The following is a 21,612-nucleotide window of genomic DNA, read 5'->3' on the forward strand; positions in this document are numbered from 1 at the left end:
AGTTTTTTTAGTTTTGTATAATAGTTTCATGCACTTTTCAGGAACTGAGCGACTTAATTATTTTCTGCCAAGTTAAGTCATGCCAATTTTGGTAGCTCGCTAATTTTCAGAAGATTGTTACCTGAAAGTCTTTTGTTGTTTAGAGCAATGTCGAACAAATTGGCCAAATATTTAATTTTCGAACATATCCAAGTCGAAGAGCTTGATCAAGTTACCAATAGCGGATGGAATGGATCCGAAGATTTTGGGTATGTTTGTGTCATAGGACAGATGGCTAAAGATTTTGGAACCCGTTTTGACCATCAAAAGGTTAAACGGGCAGGTTGACTAGTTTTTTTTGGATGATTTTGACGAATCCGTTTTTGACCTAGAAAGAGCCCAGTTTGATCATAAACGGCCCAACTCGCAAAATCGGCGGCAAAGTTGTCGAGGTAGAGTGCCTTTTGGCCGAATTCAATCGTTTAGGGCTCAGGTTTTTCGTTTTCCCAATTTTGAATATTTCAAGATTTTCGTTAGAAGACTGAATGGATTCAATTCACTTTCCTTTTTTGTAGTTAGCTTTCTTTAGTAATTATGTAGGTTTTTTTCCTTATTTTTACAGAATTACGTTGCAAGCTTCCTTACGTTTTTAGGGTTTATTTTATGTTGTTAGGATTTTTATATATTTATAAATACATGTATAACAGAAATCTCTGCGAATTCTCTTTTTCTTTGTGGATTCAAGGTACCACCTTGTGGATTTAAGGTAACCCTCGTTCCTTGTGAACATTTATCGTTTCCGCTTTCATCAGTTTGGTATAGTTTGTTAATTACAATATTAGGAGCAGGCACAATGTTAGACTAAACAGACAAATGAACCTCTTTCTTCCCAATACTCTACATTTCGTAACGTTCTAAGTTCGTTTTCCAAAGAATGACAACAAATACTGATGAGCGCTGAAAAGTGCGCATTTAAACCCCTTAAGCTTAGGTATTCTAGGACCTTTATCTATCTTACTTTCCCGTTTTAGACTAATTTCGTGTTGTTGCCCTTTTTAGGTGCTTATCCCCAAAAAAGCTAATTCAGCCAAATAAGAGCTTAAAAAAAGCTAACTCAAGCTAGATGGAAGAAAGGGGCAAAGTGGAAGCAGATTAAAGCAAAGTGTGGAAATTCAACATGTTCGATCGATCTTAAGAATACTTCGATCGATCGAACTTTGTGGGATCTAATTCGATCAATCGAAAGTCCATCGATCTAGACATTTCAAGATGGATCCAAGCTCTTTTGTCCTTATCCAAAGATCCCACAAAGTTCGATCGATCGAAGTATTCTTGAGATCGATCAAAAAGATTCCATCTTATCCTGTTGTACCACCCCACCTACCACTTTTGTCTCTTTCCCCAAAATATCTCAGATCTGTCCTTATCCAAAAAGGCGCCATCATGGGAGGATCGATCCAACCAAAGTTCAATAGATCTTAGCCAAGTTCGATTGATCTTAGCATAGGTTTGATCGATCGAACCCTCTCAAGTGCGATTTAAATCAATTTCCAACTCATTAAAAGTTGTCTCATGGTGCAATCATTAGAAGAGCCCTTGTGTACGAGCCTAGACCATTGGGTGTGATATTTGAGCTACCTATATAAGGATTATGAGCCACTTTTATGAGGAGTTCTTGGAGAATCCCTAGATACAACATTTGATATTGTCTTATAGAGGAAGAAAAGAGAAGAGGAGGAGCTTAGAGACACATTCTTGGAAGGTTTTCCATCTACTTCAAGAAGAGGAACACTTCTACCATGGAGATAGCCCTTGAGGGTTAGAGGACACCATCCATGAGTGGCTAAACATCCTCTTGGGGCTAGAGTTAACCCTAAGCATGCTTTCTTTACCTTGATTTATGTATTTTTTAGGGGATTTGGGTTGTAATACATGTTTTGACATCTATATATACGTAGATCTTGTTTATTCAATGATTTATGTGGTTTAATTCTTCCAATTGATCATTTCATTCTATCCATATGTCTATGTATGCTAGAATAGATGTTCATGTGTTTATCTCTATCTCTTCTGTTATTGATGCATGTCTATGTGTGTTGATGCTATAGATCTAGAGATTGTCAAGACATAGTGCTTAATAGAATGCTCTTGTGGTTTGTTTGATGGTTCATACTCATTTCTTGATGGATTGTGCTTCTCCTTTGGTTTAATTAGTTTAATTTTCATGTCATTAGCTTAGATGTAGTGTAGTTACCTTAGTTGTTAAATGGGAGGACAATTTATGCTTGTTGTTTGATGTTCCATACTTATGAATGCAAGTATTATATATCTCTAATTATGTGATGTGTTTAGATTGTGAGCTTAAAGGAAGGATTAATGGCTTAGTTTGATATATTGTGCTATTCATTGTGTTGTGTAGACAATACATACTTAATTGGTCATCCATACTTGTTAAAACAACCACACACACTCACTATTGTTACAACATATGTTTTTCCCCTCATTAATTGTGAATTGAGTGTATAGAAAGGTGATGCTTAGTGGTGATCTCTAAGTCCTAAGACATCTTTCTCTTGTTTTCTCTATCCTTTAATTACTTGTTTTATATTGAGCTTGTTTAATCTTAATTGTAGTTTAATCAACCAAACAACCTACCTTTGATCACTCGACCTACTAACCTTAAACATTATTTCCATTACTAGTAGCCCTATAATCCCTTGGGATGATCCCTATTCACCTTTGCTACATTTGTAGTAGTGGTAGTGGTGGTTTTTATAAATTTAAACTTGATCCAAAAGGCTTTTCTTGAACCGTACATTCACTACATTAGTTTGGCGTATTGGAATGGCCACCGTCAAACACATTAAATTTCAGCAACACACTTATTTATGCCCTATATTGTCTTCTTGCTGCTATGAAAGGAGGTACACATGGAGGCACTTAAATTTGTCTTATGATATGTAATATAATGCAACATATCTTACAATCTATGAAGCACCGGCCGACACGTGGGAATGGGCTATCGTACCGGTGTCAGACACGTGTCCGACACTAACACGAATGTCCGAAGCTTGGGCACGTGTCCAACACCTCAGAGGTGTCTTATTTTTAATTTTTTTTTTTTAATGCCGAACATGGCAAAGGACATGCCGGCGACACGGGGTTCAGATTTTTTGTCAAAAAAAAAAAGACGTGTATTGTTGTGTATATTCATAGAAAGACAGATTGAGGGACAAAGATGGAGGAGATGAAAAAGTCAGTTCCAAGATAAGAGAGAACTTGCATTTTTAGACTTTTGGCCGAAGAAAAGTTCTAACTGCTGCTTTACGATTAATTCCTGTTGGAAGCATATGTTTCCCCTCTACCGTCTCATTCCCTAAATATATCCACTTAAAAAAGGTAATAAAAACCCTAGGGAAGAGAGAAGTGATAAGATTGCAATCTTATGTTTTAGAACTAGTTTGGTTATAAGAATAATAATTCTACTTTTAGATACAAATATGTACCTCCTCCTTTATTTATTTATTTTTATATTTTCAAGGTATTGGGCCTATACTTTTCAAGAGAATGATGGGCCTAAAAGTTATGTTTATTAAATATAAATTAGAAATTGAGTAAAAATAATATATATATATATATATATATATATATATATATATATTATAATGTATATTATTATTTTATTACTGTATCATTATCGTGTCTATATCCGTGATCGTGTCCTGGTTTTTTGAAATTTGCCGTATCGCTGTATCCGTATCGTATCGTATACGTGTCCCGTGTTCGTGCTTCATAGCTTATAATAATCTTGATATCATCCTCACAACACAAGATAAGCAGGGCAATAAAAACTAAAAAGATGCAAAAAACCTCAAGAAACTAATATCAAATAGTTGCCCTATTGTAATCATGTCGAATGGATTTCACAGAGTTGGCCTTCATTGTGATACCTCTGTGGAGACTTTTCCCATTATTGGCCATGCAAAAGCTAGCTTGGTGATTGTACACACAAATTTCGTAGTCTGCAAATAAAGAACGAAAGATAGGGCAAATAATAATTTATTTATTTATAAAAATTGAGTACAATCCTTTGAGATTTTCTTTACAAAATAAAGAAAATAACCTCTGATTCAATCACCTATATTGGTTGGATTCAAGGGCTGCTAGAGCTTGATCTTGAATCGGTTTATTGACAATCTTCTTTAAGTATTTGTAGTTGAGGAAGATCGCCGATGATTTCTAATCGAGGGCTGATGAAGCTTGATCTCGAACAGTATTGTTTGGTGATTCTTTAAACTTGTTAAATCGCAAGAAAAGAACGGCACGATTTTGATGTGCTTGTTGTTCTTTGTTAAATTTGAGGAAGAACAACACAATTTGATGTGTTTGTTGTTCTTTGTTGAATTTGAGGAAGAACGGCACGACTTTGGATTATATGTGCTTGTTGTTCTTCGTCTTTAGAGAATTTGTGGAAGAACGGCACGACTTTGGTTGTACTTGTTGTTCTTTGTTGTTAAATTTGGTGAAGAATGGCATGACTTTGGATGTTCTTCTTGTTCTTCACCTTTAGAGAGAATTTATTGAATTTGGTGAAAAATAACACGACTTTGGATGTGCTTGTTGTTCTTCACCTTTAGAGAGAATTTGTTGAATTTGATGAAGAACGGCACGGCTATGTATGTGCTTGTTGTTGATCATCGTGGAATTTTAATAAAAAACGACATGATTTGATGTGCTTATTGCTCTTCGTCTTCAGGTTTGGATGTTGGGGATGAGTATTAGTAGAATTTATGTATTTCTCTCTGGAATTTTAGATTTTTAGAATTTTCAATTTGTGTCCCTCTCGATTTCTAGCCTTTTGGATTTCTGAGTCTCTCAATTTCTGGACCTTCTAAATTTCTGAGTCTCTAAATTTCTCTCAATTTCTGCCCCCTTCCTCCTTCCTCCATGCCTTTATTTATAGGTTTCTTGGATTAATAGGATGATGACATGTGTCCTTTATTGATAAAGACATAATTATAACTGGGCTGTGCTGGTTATATTGTGATAATTATCCATAAAATAATTATTCCAAATATATTTTATTAAGAATAATTATCTTTTTATTTAATCAGTTGGGCTGGGCTAATTAAATAATTTAAGTTGACCAAATTTTGGCCAATTAAATAATTTAATTAAACATGAGACTCATATTTGATTGGTCAATTTGCCAAAACAAAAGTCCATGGAATTTTAGTGTCTACAGTGATAAAGACTAATTCCTCAGCCATTTGTTCCATTAGAGGTGAAAGACATTGATCCAACACATGTTTAAAATTTTAAAAGTATATCCCGGACATGCAATGTCGGTGGTGGTGGTGGTGATGATGATGATGTTACTGATGAAGATGATTGAGAGGAGATAAACTCACCCGGATGCTTTCCCACGATCACTTTCAGCGTTAGCACTCCAAAGCTATAAACATCGTCTTTCTCATTCACTTTCATTGTGTAAGCAAGCTCTACAAATCAATAAAAATGGATAAGAAACGTAAAAAGAAACCTGCCAATACTTTTTTTTTTTTCTTTCTTTCTAATAATCATTATTTAAACTGCATAACTATTGAATATAAAAAAGTGAGGATGAAGTTAAGATTAAGGATCAAGAGGTTATTTAGACTCAATTATCTATTATGAAGGAGAAATTGAAGACAGGAAGGGTGGTTAAATAGAGGAGTGCATCTAGTATATTGTGTGATAAGGAAGGTTCTATAGAACAATTATTAAAACAGTCGTTCTTTATGGAACAAAATGTTAAGCAGTAATGAAACAACAGATGCATAAAGTGAATGTGGCGAAAATGTGTTAAGATGGATGTGCATTAAGATAAGAAAGTAGCACCAACTAGAGATGAAATCGGTTATGATGGTTTCGACATGTTCATAAAAGACCTTTTAAGTGCTTCATTAAGAGGAGTGCATGACATGGTCCATATTGAGGGTAATGCTAGCAGAATGGGAAGACGAAAGTTAACATGGGTAGAGTTAGGCAAGAAGGATATGATAACAGGTGGTTTGGTTTAAGCTTTGTCGTTGCATAGAGTGGAAAGAAAAACATTTATTCATGTAGTTGAACCCAAATAATTGGCATAAAGGCTATGTTTGTTGTTGTTGTTGTTGTTATTGTTTAACTTTAGTACACAATATTCATTATTGTACATCTAACAAGTGATAAAAGTATACAGAATTAGGACATCGAGAAACTATATAGTACATGTTTAAGCCAAAACAATATTTCCAGTTTAAAAATATGAAGATTGTAAACATCTAATGTATGGCCTTGGTTCATTCAATCAGCTATTTAAAATGAATAGTTTTAACAGAAGATAAAAAAAAAAAAAATACCTGGAGCAGCGTACCCAAAGGTCCCCCACAAATGAAGTCCAATTGGAAGAGTATGGATTTAGAAGCCTAGTAATGTCAAAGTCAAAGATGTGAGCTACATATTAAGAATCTAATAAAACATTCTTTCTTGATATGTCTCGGTGAACTATAAGAGATGAACAATAATGATGCATATAACATAAAGCATCTGCCACGTCTTTAACCACATTCACTCTGTTAATCCAACCACACTCCTACAAGGTTTGTTCTCAGAATGTTTTGCAAACTTCCCCCTTCAAAGTACTCGCGTACAAAAAACGAGTATCATGGGTAAACCAGTAAACGGATTAGATTCGGACCGGATCAGGCTTGATCCGACCTGAATCCGATAAGCATTTTAGTCGATCTGATCCGATCCGATAATCCGACAGATATTTTGTAAGTTAATTTGAATATAATTTGTAAACAAATGGATATTCGATCCGATAATCCAACCCAATTCGATAAAAATGTAGGTTTTTTATATTAAAAAAAAAAAGAAAAAAATATAAATTAATGTCAAAAGAGAATAAAAAATACAAGGGTTAAGTGCATTAAACCCCCCCTTCAACTATGAGGTAATTGCAAGAAACCCTCCCAAACTAAAAAATACCCCCAAACTATAAGAGTGTTGCAAGTAGCCCCATAACATCAAAGAACCGTTAGCTACAAAATGAAGTTACCATTCTGCCTATTAACTAACCTACTATCCAAGTCATCATATCTTAATCCAATAATTTTGCGGACATAGCAATATATATATATATTCCCCTCAACACAGCGTATATAGGTAATTAAAGAGGCGCGTGCCCCACCTTCGCTCCCTGTCTCGTACACAGGTACACAATGACTCTATTTTTACTCCCGACGATCGTCACAACCAGCTGCGGCAACCAGCTGCAGTTTACCTGTGTACGCATCTAAACTACAACCATGGAATTTACCGGTGAGGACGAACAGCTGTCTTAAAGCTATTTTATTGGTGAGAAGCGGCGAGCTGCTTTTACTGGTTAGAAATGGTGAGTTTTATTTCCTACGGATAAGACTGAATTGGTCGACGATGAAACTACTAAATGGTGGGGAAGAGGACAGTGAGATTGTTCAGCCTGAATGGAACGTCTAGTGTGAGGTGGGTTGTGACTGTCGCCATGCTCAGGGGCGGGTCAAGCCTTAGACGAGTTAGGCGGTCGCCTAAGGCCCCAATCAATAAAAAGGCCCCAGAATATTATAGTTGCCTTATATATATAATATATTGTAATTATTTCCTTATTGAACACTAATTTTAAAAAATTTATCCCCTAAAATAACTCTTTTTTTTTTTTCTCTCTCTCTCTCTCCTTATCATCATTCCGCATTTTCATTAAATTTTAACCAAGAGAGAAATTATTTATCTCCTAAAATATCTCTTTTTTTTTTTTTTAATCTGCTAAAATATCTCATTAATATTTTATTTCTTTGTCTATCTTATACACGGTTTTTTTTTTTTTTTTTTTTTTTTTTTTTTTTTTTTTTTTTACACCAGCACTATATATATTTAATATTTTTTAGGTAAGTTGAACGATAATAAATATTTAGCTGTTGTATGGGGAAGCCAAAAAACTCTCCATATTCTATTTTTCTAGATTTTTATTTTATTTATTTATTTATTTATTTTCTTATTCCTATTCCTCACGTTCATTCTGATTTCTCTCCTCTCTTAGCAAACTCAGTAAGTTCCTTATAAGATACCAAACTCAATAAGTTTCTTATAAGATACAAGTAATCTCCCTTCTCGATCCTCTCTCTTTACATCTTTACAATTTTCTTTCTTCTCGACTCAATATTCATTAGTCTCGAATCTCAATTTGAAAGCACTCTTCTTTTATTGAAGAATTTGCAGCAGCATTGAATTGGGGCTTTCTAAAGCAGGTTATATTGTCCTTTTTTCTTTAATTATTTTTTAGTTTTACTAACTTTTGTTATTATAAATTTGTATATATCTATATTTTTCATATATTTGTATATTTGTTTGTGAGTTGTGAGTCTTGTGATTATTTTTACCCATATTTCTTAATATGTCGACTAGAAAGTAAGAATCCGGATTTGAAAAACTTAAAAAAAAAAAAAAAAAAAAAGAAAAAAAAGAAGAAGAGAAGAATAGATAAACTAATTTAATCTCAAAAGGGAGCTATTGATAAATTTGTTGCAACTAATAATTAAAACCTAACAAAAATTTAGGTGAAAGTTCAGCAAACGAACAATCAAATCATCTAAAAGAATTAAAAGATTATACAACAGTGAAAGAAAAAAATACTAGTAACTTGATTCACAATAATAATCAAGAACAACAAAAAGAATTGGAAGAAAGTGAAACAAGTAAACAAAAATCATATCCTAAGACTATTTCCCACAAATATATATGATCTTGGGAAAAATATTGATACAAAAGTAAGAGATTTATTAGTAAAAAATGGTCCAATTAGATTTAACCACACTTGAATATAAGAATTAGTAAGTTTTCATCGCAAAAAGTAAGAAGGATAATTTTTAATTAATTATTATTTAATAATTAATATATTACATATTATAATATGAAAAGGCCACTTTTTATTTTTCGCCTAAGGCCCTGAGTTACATCGAGCCACCCCTGGCCATGCTTCAATAGTTCAATGGAGGACGACAGGTTAGCTAACACCTAGTCTTCGGTCACTTCCAACAATCTGCCGCCCTTCTTTTTAGCGAAGGGTGGGCCATGGATCATTAACACTAATGTCCTTATCAGAGGTGGAGAAGATGGCAGTGGCGGCCTTGAGGTGGTGCATAAACATGCGGCTGTTTTGTTGCTTAATCAATCCAAAACATTTATCTCTCCAGCGCACGCTCTTTGGTGACCAATCACGAGTATCGACAACCCAATCACAACACCCTAAATTCTAGCCTTAAGAACCTACAAAAATATACAAATTCAGTAGCAAAGTTCAAAAATCCAGTTGTCGTCATGGACAGACGGTGGTGCCATGGACAGATGGTGAAGGTAGTTGGGGAGAGAGGGCGGCAGATGCAGGGAACGTGTGTTTATATATATATATATACACGGAAGAGAGGAACGCTTGTATATATATATATATATATATTTCTATATAATATTTATTTAATGGTCATAAGGCTATTTTTGTCTTTTAAAATTTTTGTCAAGTTAGAGCATCTTTAACCCACCTCTTATTTGGGATGCTAATTTAAAATATGGCAGGTGGGCTTAAAGCTAGGCTCTCCAATGCAATGCTATTTGGGCCGCTATTTTTTAACTTTGTTATTTTTATGCCAATTGTAGCAAAACAAATAGCAATTGCTAGTTGGGCTGGGCTACAGAAAAGAAGGGACGGCTCCAATTTCGCCTGTCTTTGTCTAGGGCAACACAGAGAGAGAGAGAGAGAGGAGAACGGTGGCAACAGAAATGGAAGAGACTGGCCACCAACGGCAAAAAGTTAATCTCTTCCTCATCGTTGTCTCTCCGATTCGTCGTCGGGTCACCGTTAATCCATTGCTCTTCCACATCGTTGTTCGACTCATAAACCCCATTTATGGTTAGACTCAATAATCCACCGAAATTGGGGAAACGCAGACCACTCGCCGAACCCCCTCGTGTGCATTTGCAGCGGCAGATCGAGAACAGATAGAGAGCGTTGCTCAATGAATTAGAGGTACCTCTTTCTCTCTCTCGCTCTCTATACATATGCGTGTATATTCCCTAATGTTTTTAAACAATGCTCTCTACTTTTGCACATCTTCTACGTTCATTCAATTTCATTGAACCACCATATCGTTATCATTATGTATACTTTATATCAAAATGTTATCTGATATGGGTTGATATCGTTTGGATCTTCTTATCTTCAGTTCTGTATTTTTTTTTTTAGAGCTTTAAGATTGGCTAGAACAAAAGAGAGAATTTGAAATGATAAGTGATCAGGGGCTGAACCGAATCATAAAGTTTTTAAATTTGCTATTTTCGAGTAACAGATTTGGATTACTCATAACTCAGAAGTCTGATTAGAAATTGTTTATTTTATTTTTTTGTAGTCATGTACTATGAATCTTGGTTTGGTTTTTGGTTTCTGAGATGGGTGTGCATTTTATAATGGGAAAGTCTGAAACCAGTTGCATGAATAATTATAATGGTCAATCTCTTCTCTGTATGATGAGGATTGAGAAGAAGAGCATAAGCAAATATAATTTAAATAAAAGCATTTGCATTAGCAGTTTAATTTTTGTTTCTTTTAAAATGTTCTTTACAACTTGAAGCTTCCAACACACTATCAACAACTCAGTGATATTAACTGATGGTATGGATTGAGTTGCTTAAAAAAAAAAAAAAATTGGAGCTTTACATGGTGGGAATGGTAGTTGAAAAAGAATAGTGATTGTGTCAAAAAATAGCATTTTGCATGAAATACACCATTGCAGCAGAATTGCTAAAATGTAACATTTTGACACTGTAGCACTGTCAAAATATAAATTTGGCATTCGAATTTTGCATTTTAGGGTTGGAGATGCTCTTGGCCCTTTCTTGGCTGTTAAATTTTGGATGGCCAATTAATAAATTGCAACAAATGAAATAGTTTAGGGGGTTAGGTGTTTTCTTGGGGGTTTTTTGAAAGAGAGGAGAAAGTTTAGGGGAGTTTAATGCACTTAACCCAAAAAATAATGATTATAAGAAAAAGATATAAAACAAAAAATAAGTAAAATATGAAAGTAAAAGAAAAAATATATATTTACTAAATATGAAAGGAAAAGAAAAGAAAAACTATTTACTCTGTGTTAATGAATAAAGAGTATGATATTTTTAGTATGTATATAAAGAGAATTATTAGCATGTGGATGATAACAGAACACTATTGTATATATAACATGATGATTTTTTCTGGATTTTAGGGTTACCTCTAATACAATTCTAATAGGAGTATTGATATATATATATATATATATATATATATATATATATATTGTTGGAAACGGCATTAGAAAACGCAAACTTTGGAAGGATTTTTAAAAGATTCCGCTAAGAATTTTTGCGAATCTATTGACGAGCGCGTTCCTCTCTGCGAGGAGATGAACGTGGTATATTTATTTTCTCAAATCCGTTTCCGGGTGAATGAGAAATTGGCTCCAAAGTAAGTGATTTATAAAGCCTAAATGGGTGTGAATAAAGTGGGAAATGCTTGTCCCACATCGAAAAAGTAGCAAAGCAACCTTGAGTATATATATGTCTAGTATGGGATTTGGGTTTGGGCCCAAGGGCACCCAAGTTTTTAAGAGGGGGAGGACCTAGGCTAGCCTGGATCCGAACCAACTACCACACACGCGCGCGCCGCCCGCCCGACCCGACCCGGTCCGGTTCGGGCTTGGGCGGGGCTTAATTGTAAAATGGGTCTAACCTCTGGGCCTGTGTGGTTGAAATTTATTTTATTTGTCTACTGGACTTATTTAAGTGGGCTTGCGGGTGGAGCACGCTGGGTTGGGCTGAATTAATGGCCGAAGTTTGCTTGCTAGGCTGGATCGGATTAATCTGTTTTGGGTTTAAATTCAAATTAAAAACCATAAAACAGTTTTTGTTTGAACCAAGGGTTGCACCTTTTGAACCTAAATCAGTTTTGGCTTTCTAATGTCTTATTGGTCCACAATGGTTGCATCCATTCGGAATATGGGTGCACCCATTTGGAATAGGCACCATTAGGCCTATAAATAGCCCTCCTTGGATTCATTTCAATATACCAAATTCAGAACAAAATCTTCTCTCTTCTGAATTTACTTCTCCCTCTTTTTCTTTTATAATCTGTTTGGGTTCGACCCTAATCAATTGGGTTCAAACCTTAGGGATTCTGTTTGGGTTCAACCCTAACTAATTGGGTTCGAACCTTAGTCACTCACTTCGAGTCCGAATCCGAGTCTGAGAGTACTTCACCGAGCCGGTTCGCCTATTCCATTGGTTTGAAGTGCTACTACCAAAGGAAGAAAAGTCGTTGTATCCTGGGAGATAGACGCCGAAGAGTCCGTTAGCAGCGTAGCAGGGCGTATCTGTCTTAAGGCTATAGAATTAAATTCTAGCCTCGACTTTAACAGGTTCTTTTATTTTATAGTTTTATTTTCTTGATATTAAACTATATAAATATATATAGATTATTATAATAAATATTATATTTACAAATAATATTTAAATAAATTATACTATAGTATATGATACATATTTGCTCCACAGTCTTAACATATATATATATATATATATATATATATATATATATATATATCTAAATATATAAAATTATTGATAAATAATTATATATATATAATTTTAATCGGATCGGATTATTATCGGATCAAATTGGATCAGCATAATTCATATCCAATTTGTTAAGTTAACGGATTATCGGATTCGGATCGTAATCGAGTTATCAAAATTTTTGTTTAATCCATATCCGACTAATCGGATCAGATTCAGAATGAATCTGTATTTGGATCCGCTCCATTGATAGGTCTAGTCATGGGTGTGAACAAAAACCATAAAGTTTCACAATATTTCGATGGCGTATCTCTGTTAATGTTTAGATTTCACTTGAAAAACCATTCCAATCGATCATTAACTTGTTGACCATCTTTCGGGGCATGAAGTTTCTTTACAACAACAACTTAACCACTAGACAATTGAGCTTTATAAACACTTGCTGATCTTTCTACCCCAACTCAATGATCAAAGATGAAGTCCCTTATCGCTTCAATGATGTTCTCATACACCATTTTTCCATCGTAGCTTTATATTGCAAACAAATTCTCATTTTCTACGCTACCTACTTTTGGGTAAAGAAGTTAGAAAATCCCAACAACCATGAATGGAAGAAGCAAAATGCCTGAAAGAAGAATTATAATCAAAATCATAAGTTTGTTCCCATTCTCTTCCTTATTAACATCATTGTTCATTGTGGTGGCACAAGCCTTCAAACCAGTGGCATTGCCGCACAAACCTTTATTATTTGTGAATGCACTAAATGTACAGAGCCTTTTAGAAGGCTTTATTTTTCGGAACAGGACCTTCTAATTGATTATATGATACATTAACAAAAGTCAAACTTAACATACCATAAAACAATGAATGGAATAGAACCAGAGAGCTAGATTATTACGGGAGAGATTCAATGCTTCTAACTTCCAATTGTCCAAGTTGGTGTGGTATTGCCCATTTTAGTAAATTATGGCTGAAGTTAAGATTTTCAAGAGAGTGTAAATTGCATATGTGAAAAGAAAATTCAGGTACAAGAGTTTGACGCACTCCCCTAATCGTTAAGACGTCTCAAGGATGAAGGCGTATATTACCAATTGAGATGGGTAGCTGAATTAGGGATGTGTGTGCTCTGGTAGAAGGAGGACTCGTGACCACCTTTGTGTGCGATTTACATGAGATACCCACTACACGGTTGAGTCTGCTTTAATTCGATGAGAGTCTTTAGTGAGTATATTTATATATACTTATCAACTATGTAGCTATTGCATGAGTTAGCTATACATGTGTAGCTTCTTTAAGTCTCTATTTGGGTTGTCGTAGAAACGACTTGCTGTGGGTTTTGACCCATCATTGTTATATTTTTCAGGTTCTCGTTAGTAGCAGGATTAGCAGTTGTTCGTGCAGATCAAAGACTTGACATGATCACTCTTTCGGTGTAATTGACGTATGATTTTATCTTCTGATTAGTTATTTCAGTTTTTACTCTTTCGGTGTAATCGACGTATGATTTTATCTTTTGATTAGTTATTTCAGTTTTTAGACATTTATTATTTTCAGTTCTGGGATTTTATTAGAGGTTTATGTTTGAGGAATCCCGAGTTATATTCTATGGATTTTATTATTTATCTTTGAGGATTAAAAGATTTTATTCACAGAGGATTTATTCATTTAATTATTTAGTTTCCGTTCAACGATATTATTTCTTTATTTACTTATCTTTTTGTATTCCGTGTTCGTTTATTACTTTAATTGTTTGATATTCCTCGGTCTCAAGCGCGAACCTGATCAACCAGTGTCCCAGAATCGAGGGAAATCACAGTTGGTATTAGAGCACTCCAAATTCAAGTGTCTCTAGGATTCTTTCGTTATAAGACTTTCGCGTTATGTACTCTTTTACTTAGAGCTTAAGTTTATAATTCATTGTATTCCTTTACGGTTCGTTGTAATTGTATTAACTTCTATCTTTCTATGTTAATATAATGGTTAACGCTGGAAGTAGACGGGAAATGTAGAGAACAAGGCTGCAAAGGAGAGTGGCACATAGGCAATGAAATCTCCTACGACGTTAGTGTGTTGCAGAGGAACGACAACGACCCTTATTTTGGGAGGAAGAGGAAGAGGTTCCTATAATTCAGGAGGAGGAACAACAGACTCAGAAGTCTTAGGATCAGGGCTATAACGAAAGCAGGGATCTAAAGTATTCTCCTTAGATGGCTGATATCATTGCTCAGTCTATAGCAGCAGGTGTAGCAGCTACACTTTAGAATCAGCCACATATTAAGCAGGCACCTGTACCAGTACCAGTGGTTCAGACTAATCATTGGGAGAAGGCTACGAGTTATTTCACAAAGGGGAGCCCACCTAAATTTTCAGGCTCCACTGATGTGCAAGTAGCTCATCATTCATCTACACCTCGTGCAAAAATAATAAAAACCTGCAAATTCTTAATAAAAATGATATAGTAATTAGCAGGGTCGAATCACTCTCAAACTAGATTCCGAACATAGTTTCAAAACATCAATTAAAAGGGATGGCAAAGAATTTTTTTAAAACAATTTTTGAATGCTTGAATAATGAAAATAAAATAAAACAAATAATAATAAGATTAAATAATTTTTTTTTTTTTTTCAAATAATGGGAAATGTCTCGAGGAATGAGAATCCATCACCACAAATCCATATAAACAAATTTCTTTTATTCTTGTCAATTTTCCTTTTATAACCAATTCACTTCATCAATCCAATTACAACTTGGAAAGATAAAGGAAAATATAAAATTAAACAATACTTGCTTATATAAGAGAGAACATTTTTATTTAATCTGGTAAATGTTTAGTAAATAGAAGTAGACATTCTCCGAATTACCATTAATTGGCAAACACAAAGAATCTTCCCTTTGATGTTTTTTCATAAATCGTTGGAAACCATTTTACAAAACCTTTTTGAATAAAATCTTTCAAAACTTTCACATCAATTTTTTTTCGTTAGTCATTGGAAACCATTTTAAACATCCTTTCTAACCCACGAACCCAACCAATCATTAACATATTTCAAGGAAATTAATATATAACATCATCATCATAACATGCTTTAAAGCAAATACGTCAAATCATCACATTTATTGCATGAATTATGTAAGGCACAATAATTTCAACAACATCAAATTGCAAATAACAAAACCTTGACATATATCATACTTTTCAACAAATACACAAAATAGAAAACTCACAAAAATCAAAGAAATTGCAATTTATACTTCCCTACCTCAAAAGACAAAATTCAAGCTCAAGATTCATATCCAAAATCCCACCAAAATGATGCACGTAGGTTTTATTTTATTTTATTTTATTTATTTATTAATTTATTTATGGGTTTTCACATAAAGCGATTTTTATATCTTTTCTTGTTCTTGAGAGGGGCCTCTTGCTTGAATTTATATTTTAATTTTTACAAATCCTAAGAACCTTTTTCCAATTCCAAAACATCATATAAATTTAATAACAAATCCAACACAATAAATCTGAACATTTACTATACAATTTTTTTCCCCTTAAAGTGAAAATTTTTATTAAACAAAAACAATAAAAATACATCAAGGCAAGACTAATAACTCTAAAAAACAAAATAAAGGAAAAAAAAAAAAAAAAAAAAGAGAAAACAATTTTTTAGATAGTCAATCTCAACGTTTTTTGGTTCTTAGATATTGGTCATTTAAAGTCATTTTTTTAGTTGATTTTTTTTGCTTCTTCAATGCTTGAGTTTGAATATTAATGATTTGTTCTCTTTTTGCAATCTTTACTACTTGTCTTAGATATCGAAAATTTAGAGTCAATTTTTTAGTTGAGTTTTTTTGGTTGGCTGGGCTTCTACGAAATTGTCCTCTCTTTTTTTATTTTTCATTTTTTCTTTTTTCATTTCTGTTGTTTTTTAGAGTTCTGTTTATTGTACTTTATTGTTTTTGTTTAATAAAAATTTTCCCATTTAGGGGGGAAAAAATTAGCAGAGTAAAAGATCAGATTAATTGTGTTGGATTTGTTATTAAATTTATATGATGTTTTTGAATTGAAATAACATTTTGAGGATTTGTAAAAATTAAAATATAAATTCTGGTTGGGTGGATTTTAATTTTATTGAAGAAGAAGCGTAAGACTTAAAGAGGCAACATGGTTGTGGGGGTATTATTGGCATTAATTTAACAAGGGGCCGTACAATCATTGCAAGTTTGTAACAATATATAAAGGAGAAGAAGTTGGCTTTCTCAGCCAATAGGAGACTCGACTGTCAAACAACAGTTGCTTGGGCGGTTAGCAAAACCCATAATATTATTTATCCTACATCTTTGGATATGATGGTATGTAATCACCATTTTATCCTGTTACGATTCTACGCAAAATAAAAGATGAGACATATATTAAAAAACATGACATTTTTTTCTCTCTCTCTCTCTCTTTTTTTTTTTTTTTTTTTTGTAAGTTCTATTTCACTCGTCTAAAAATATTTCGAATTTAGTGTCATGCTGATTAAAAATTTTAAGTTGGTTTATCAATCTCATCTACTCATATAATATAACACAGAACTATTCAATAGCAACATAGGACATGGATATATAAACTTGGCTAAAGTAGAAAGGGTAACACCAAACATTCATGTTTCAAAAATAATATTGAGAAGAAAAATGAAAGTTCTCCAAATAATAAAGAAATATTCCAATTTTGAGAAAATACCATTAGAATGCAGTGACTGAACTAAATAAGTGGTGTTCCTATTTCTAGCATTCTTTTCATTTTAAATACTAATTGAATTTTCAACAATGAGTATGTGACACATAAGTGAAAAAAAGGTGATTGACAATAACTTAAAGTTGACACATTTACTTATGTGTTGTTTTATGATTGACCTAAGACCAATAGTTCCGAAATTATGTAATAACTTTTTAACTCGCTGAGTTTGAAAAATTAACTAATGATTCAATCTCAACTTGAGAAAACAAGATTATGTGCCACTTTGTGATTGATCGGGATAGTTGAGTCTCGCGGTTTTTTTTTTTTTTTTTTTTTTTTTTTTTTTTTTCAAGTCGGGGAAGTATAGAGAGTGAAAAATGAGAGTTTTAGAAAGAGATAGTGAGAGGAAGAAGACCTAAGAAGTATTTTTATAATTTTATAATAATTATGTATTTTTAATTTAGCATTAATAATAAGGTCAATTTTTTTTTTTTTTTTTCACAATTTAATTAACGGATATGGGCCAAGGTGATGAAAAATTTTAATTTAGGGAGAGATTTAATTTTAGTTGGATATTTTAGTCAATTTTTTATTTTAAATTTTACAGGAAAGTGCTTGGCACACGCCTAAAGGAAGTACGAGTTATCCACATCAAGCGATTTTGATATCTTTTCGTGTTCTTGAGAGGGGCTTCTTGCCTGACAATCTTGAAATAACTTCCAGATTGTTATTTCGAGTTGGACGGTGACCAGCTGGATCAAGAAAAGTTTGCTTGGGTGGATGGATTTTTTGATATTGAGAAACCCCTCAATATGCCATGTCCACAACTTTTGCAGCAAGTAGGGAGCTAGTGTATTTACAGTATCATTAGAATAGTCCCAAGTTTTGCAGATTTTGTCTTTGTTTAGAAGGGTGTGTGTATGGATAGTGAGTGATTCCCTTGGTTTTCCTGTGCTATTAGAGCCGTCCAAGGGTTTGATTATAAGAGGCATTTACTGTGATTGAAGCGATTGAAGGAAACCGCCTGATCAACGTGATTGAAGTGCTAATTCATCGGAGTCCTCCTCCTGTCACCAGAATGTATGGTAGTATTAACGGTTACCATTTGTAACGTTGAGCTCATCAATTGGGCTATTTCTGAGGCCTGTACCTTGGGCTGTTGTACGTTCTTATACTATGGGCCCATTGGTTAGCTATTGCTAGCCTTGTATTTTCTCATTTTTTAATCAAATTTAACTTTCAAAACAAATGAGGCAATTACTGTTGCAGTGTCTTTATATCACCCCTTTATTGTTTCAAGCTTATTATGTGATTTGGCCAAAAGTGTGTGCGCATGAATGTGACAATTGACCCCCAAAAAAAATAATGTATGAATGTGGCATGTCTTTTGGGTTGATTATGTGCTCTGTTTAGAATGAATAGCACATGATTGTTTCTGCTTTGTTCATACATATGATTTTTTTACATTACTTGATCTAATATTCATTGCACTCACATTGGAAACTGTCTTAGTCTATCCACATATAATTAAATTCAAATCGAAAATATTGATGGAAAATATTCACGACAGCTAATAAGAATTGTAATTCTACCACATTAATATGAACTCTGCCCTATAATATTCCCTTGCAAGTTGTGACAGATGTTAGAAAATCTGTAGTTAGAAACCCCCAATAACATATAATATAAGTATTTCTTGAAATGCGGCTGGAAATATAAAATCACTGTTGATAGTATTTTCAACAAAATGTCTCTATAATGTTTCACTTTGGTATTTTCGTATTGCTTGGCACTTGATATAATATATGTAATATATGTTTTGTTATTTTTTCAATTTTTTCATTTTTTTGCACACCAATCTGCTTTGTCACCGTTGGCTGTTGATTCTTGAATTGGATATCTATGTCACAAAAATGTATGGAGATTGGATTGCCACAGCTCATATTTCTAGTTATTTTTTCCTAGGTAATGTTTAATTGTGTATTGCTTTTCATTGCAATAGTCTAGATTTCGATCTTTAATTGTGGCGGGCATATTGTTCTCCGGAATAATTGGAACTGGGATTGGATCCTCAGTATCAGTGTAAGATTCTTGTGCAATGAATTTGTAAATTGTGTTGCAAATTTTCTTTCTTAATCAGCAGGGGAATAAAACTTGATTTTTCCTCCCATTCTACAGTGAAAATGCTGGTTTGTTAGCATTGACACGTGTTGGCAGCGGAAGAGTTATGAAGATATCCGCTGGTTTCATGATTTTCTTTTCCATACTTTCTTAAGTTAGGTGTTATGATGTCCGAATAATGCTAATAATCCATAGTTTAAGTGTTTAACCCATAGTAAATAAACCTTCATTTCCAAGTACATTTGTTAACCATAATTTACTATTCAGGGAAATTAAAAGCTGTCTTTGCCTCAATCCCAGCACCAATCATTGTAGCTCTGTATTGCATTTTCTTCGCCTACGTGGGTACGTGTTAGCAAATGAAGAAGTCCTTATTTTATTCTAATTTTTCTTCTCAAATCATGAAGCAGTTCAAGTTCAATAATTTTTCTTTAATTGTGAATGAGTAGGTTAGTTTCCTCCAGTTTTGCAATTTAAACAGCTTTAGAACGAAGTTCATCTTAGGCTTCTCGGTTTTCATGGGCTTATCAATACCAATGTATTTCAACGAGTATATAGCAGTTAACAGTTATGGTCCTGTCCACACCGGAGCAAGATGGGTATATGCAACTACCTCTATCCTCTCCATAACCTTAAATCAGCTTCTTATTTCTCTATTAATTTGGTCCCATCTAAGGTTAGACTTCTTATTTGACAGTTCAATGACATGATCAATGTGCCTTTCTTGTCGGAAGCATTTGTTGCCGGCATGTTGGCATGTCGGAAGCAAAGACACTGCTACTAGGAAAGACCGGGGCATGCATTGGTGGGACAGGTTCTGGTCATTCAAGATGGATACGAGGAGCGAAGAGTTCTATTCCCTGCCCTTCAATCTCAGCAAGTTTTTCCCATCAATGTGATTCTTGGGTTGTAGTTTTTGAGGTAGTGTGATCCAAGTCATGAGCTAGCCGCCAATAGCTCATTGTGGGTAATTTTACTTTGATCATCAATTTCTTTACTATATTACTTCACCTCTTTTTCATTTTAGTCTTTAATACAAAAAAACCATGTTTAGTATAGATGAATCTCTTGTTCTCACAGCATTATTTGGTGAGCAGTTTTTTCTGATATTCCCCTTTTAATCTCCTCAAACAAACAGAAACAAAGACATATATCTATCTATCTATATATGCTAATACTTTTTCTTAGGAATCTGGAAATGGATGATTTCGTTTATGTACCAGCATTTTCGAGAAGGTACATCCTGCTTTTACTGCTTGGCCAGAACCTGAAACTCCATGAAGTTTCTCTTTCTTCTAATCACTTCCTGATGCTCCAACTTTTTGGCTTTTCTGATGAGTCTTTATAATGTCATATTTTGTTTAGCACTAGCCAATACATTTTTTGTCCTTACCTTGCAAATAATCTCATAGAAGAAGGCACCTAGTAGTGTCGTCAATCTCTTTAACCTTCTTAAGACCAAAACCACTTCCTTTCTTAGAAGACAGACAGTTGATCGGTTCAGATTGGTTCTAATGTTGTTGGAAACATGATAATTAGAATGGCTCCAAGTTTTCTAAAAATCGATTCAATCTGAATATTGTGCACCTCTAGCTTTTTTAGTTTTGTATAATAGTTTCATGCACTTTTTAGGAACTGAGCTACTTAATTATTTTCTGCCAAGTTAAGTCATGCCAATTTTGGTAGCTCGCTAATTTTCAGAAGATTGTTACCTGAAAGTCTTTTGTTGTTTAGAGTAATGTCGAACAAATTGGCCAGATATTTAATTTTCGAACATATCTAAGTCGAAGAGCTTGATCAAGTTACCAATCGCGGATGGAATGGATTCGAAGATTTTGGGTATGTTTGTGTCGGAGGACAGATGGCTAAAGATTTTGGAACCCGTTTTGACCATCAAAAGGTTAAACGGGCAGGTTGACTAGTTTTTTTTTGGATGATTTTGACGAATCCGTTTTTGACCTAGAAAGAGCCCAGTTTGAGCATAAACGGCCCAACTCGCAAAATCGGCGGCAAAGTTGTCGAGGTAGAGTGCCTTTTGGCCGAATTCAATCATTTAGGGCTCGGGAATTGTCTTTTCCCAATTTTTAATATTTCAAGATTTTCGTTAGAAGACTGAATGGATTCAATTCACTTTCATT

General features: G+C 33.9%; 1 pseudogene; it reads left to right on the forward strand.

Moving 5' to 3' along the window:
- The first annotated feature begins 147 nt into the window (after positions 1-147).
- LOC132296508 (nucleobase-ascorbate transporter 7-like) lies at positions 148-20,373 on the forward strand (annotated as a pseudogene).
- The last annotated feature ends 1,239 nt before the right edge of the window (positions 20,374-21,612 follow it).

The sequence above is a fragment of the Cornus florida genome, unplaced genomic scaffold, assembly GCF_030987335.1.
Source record: "Cornus florida cultivar Cherokee Brave unplaced genomic scaffold, ASM3098733v1 CherokeeBrave_3.0.0_Hap2_Chr02, whole genome shotgun sequence".
Classification (NCBI taxonomy): Eukaryota; Viridiplantae; Streptophyta; class Magnoliopsida; order Cornales; family Cornaceae; genus Cornus; species Cornus florida.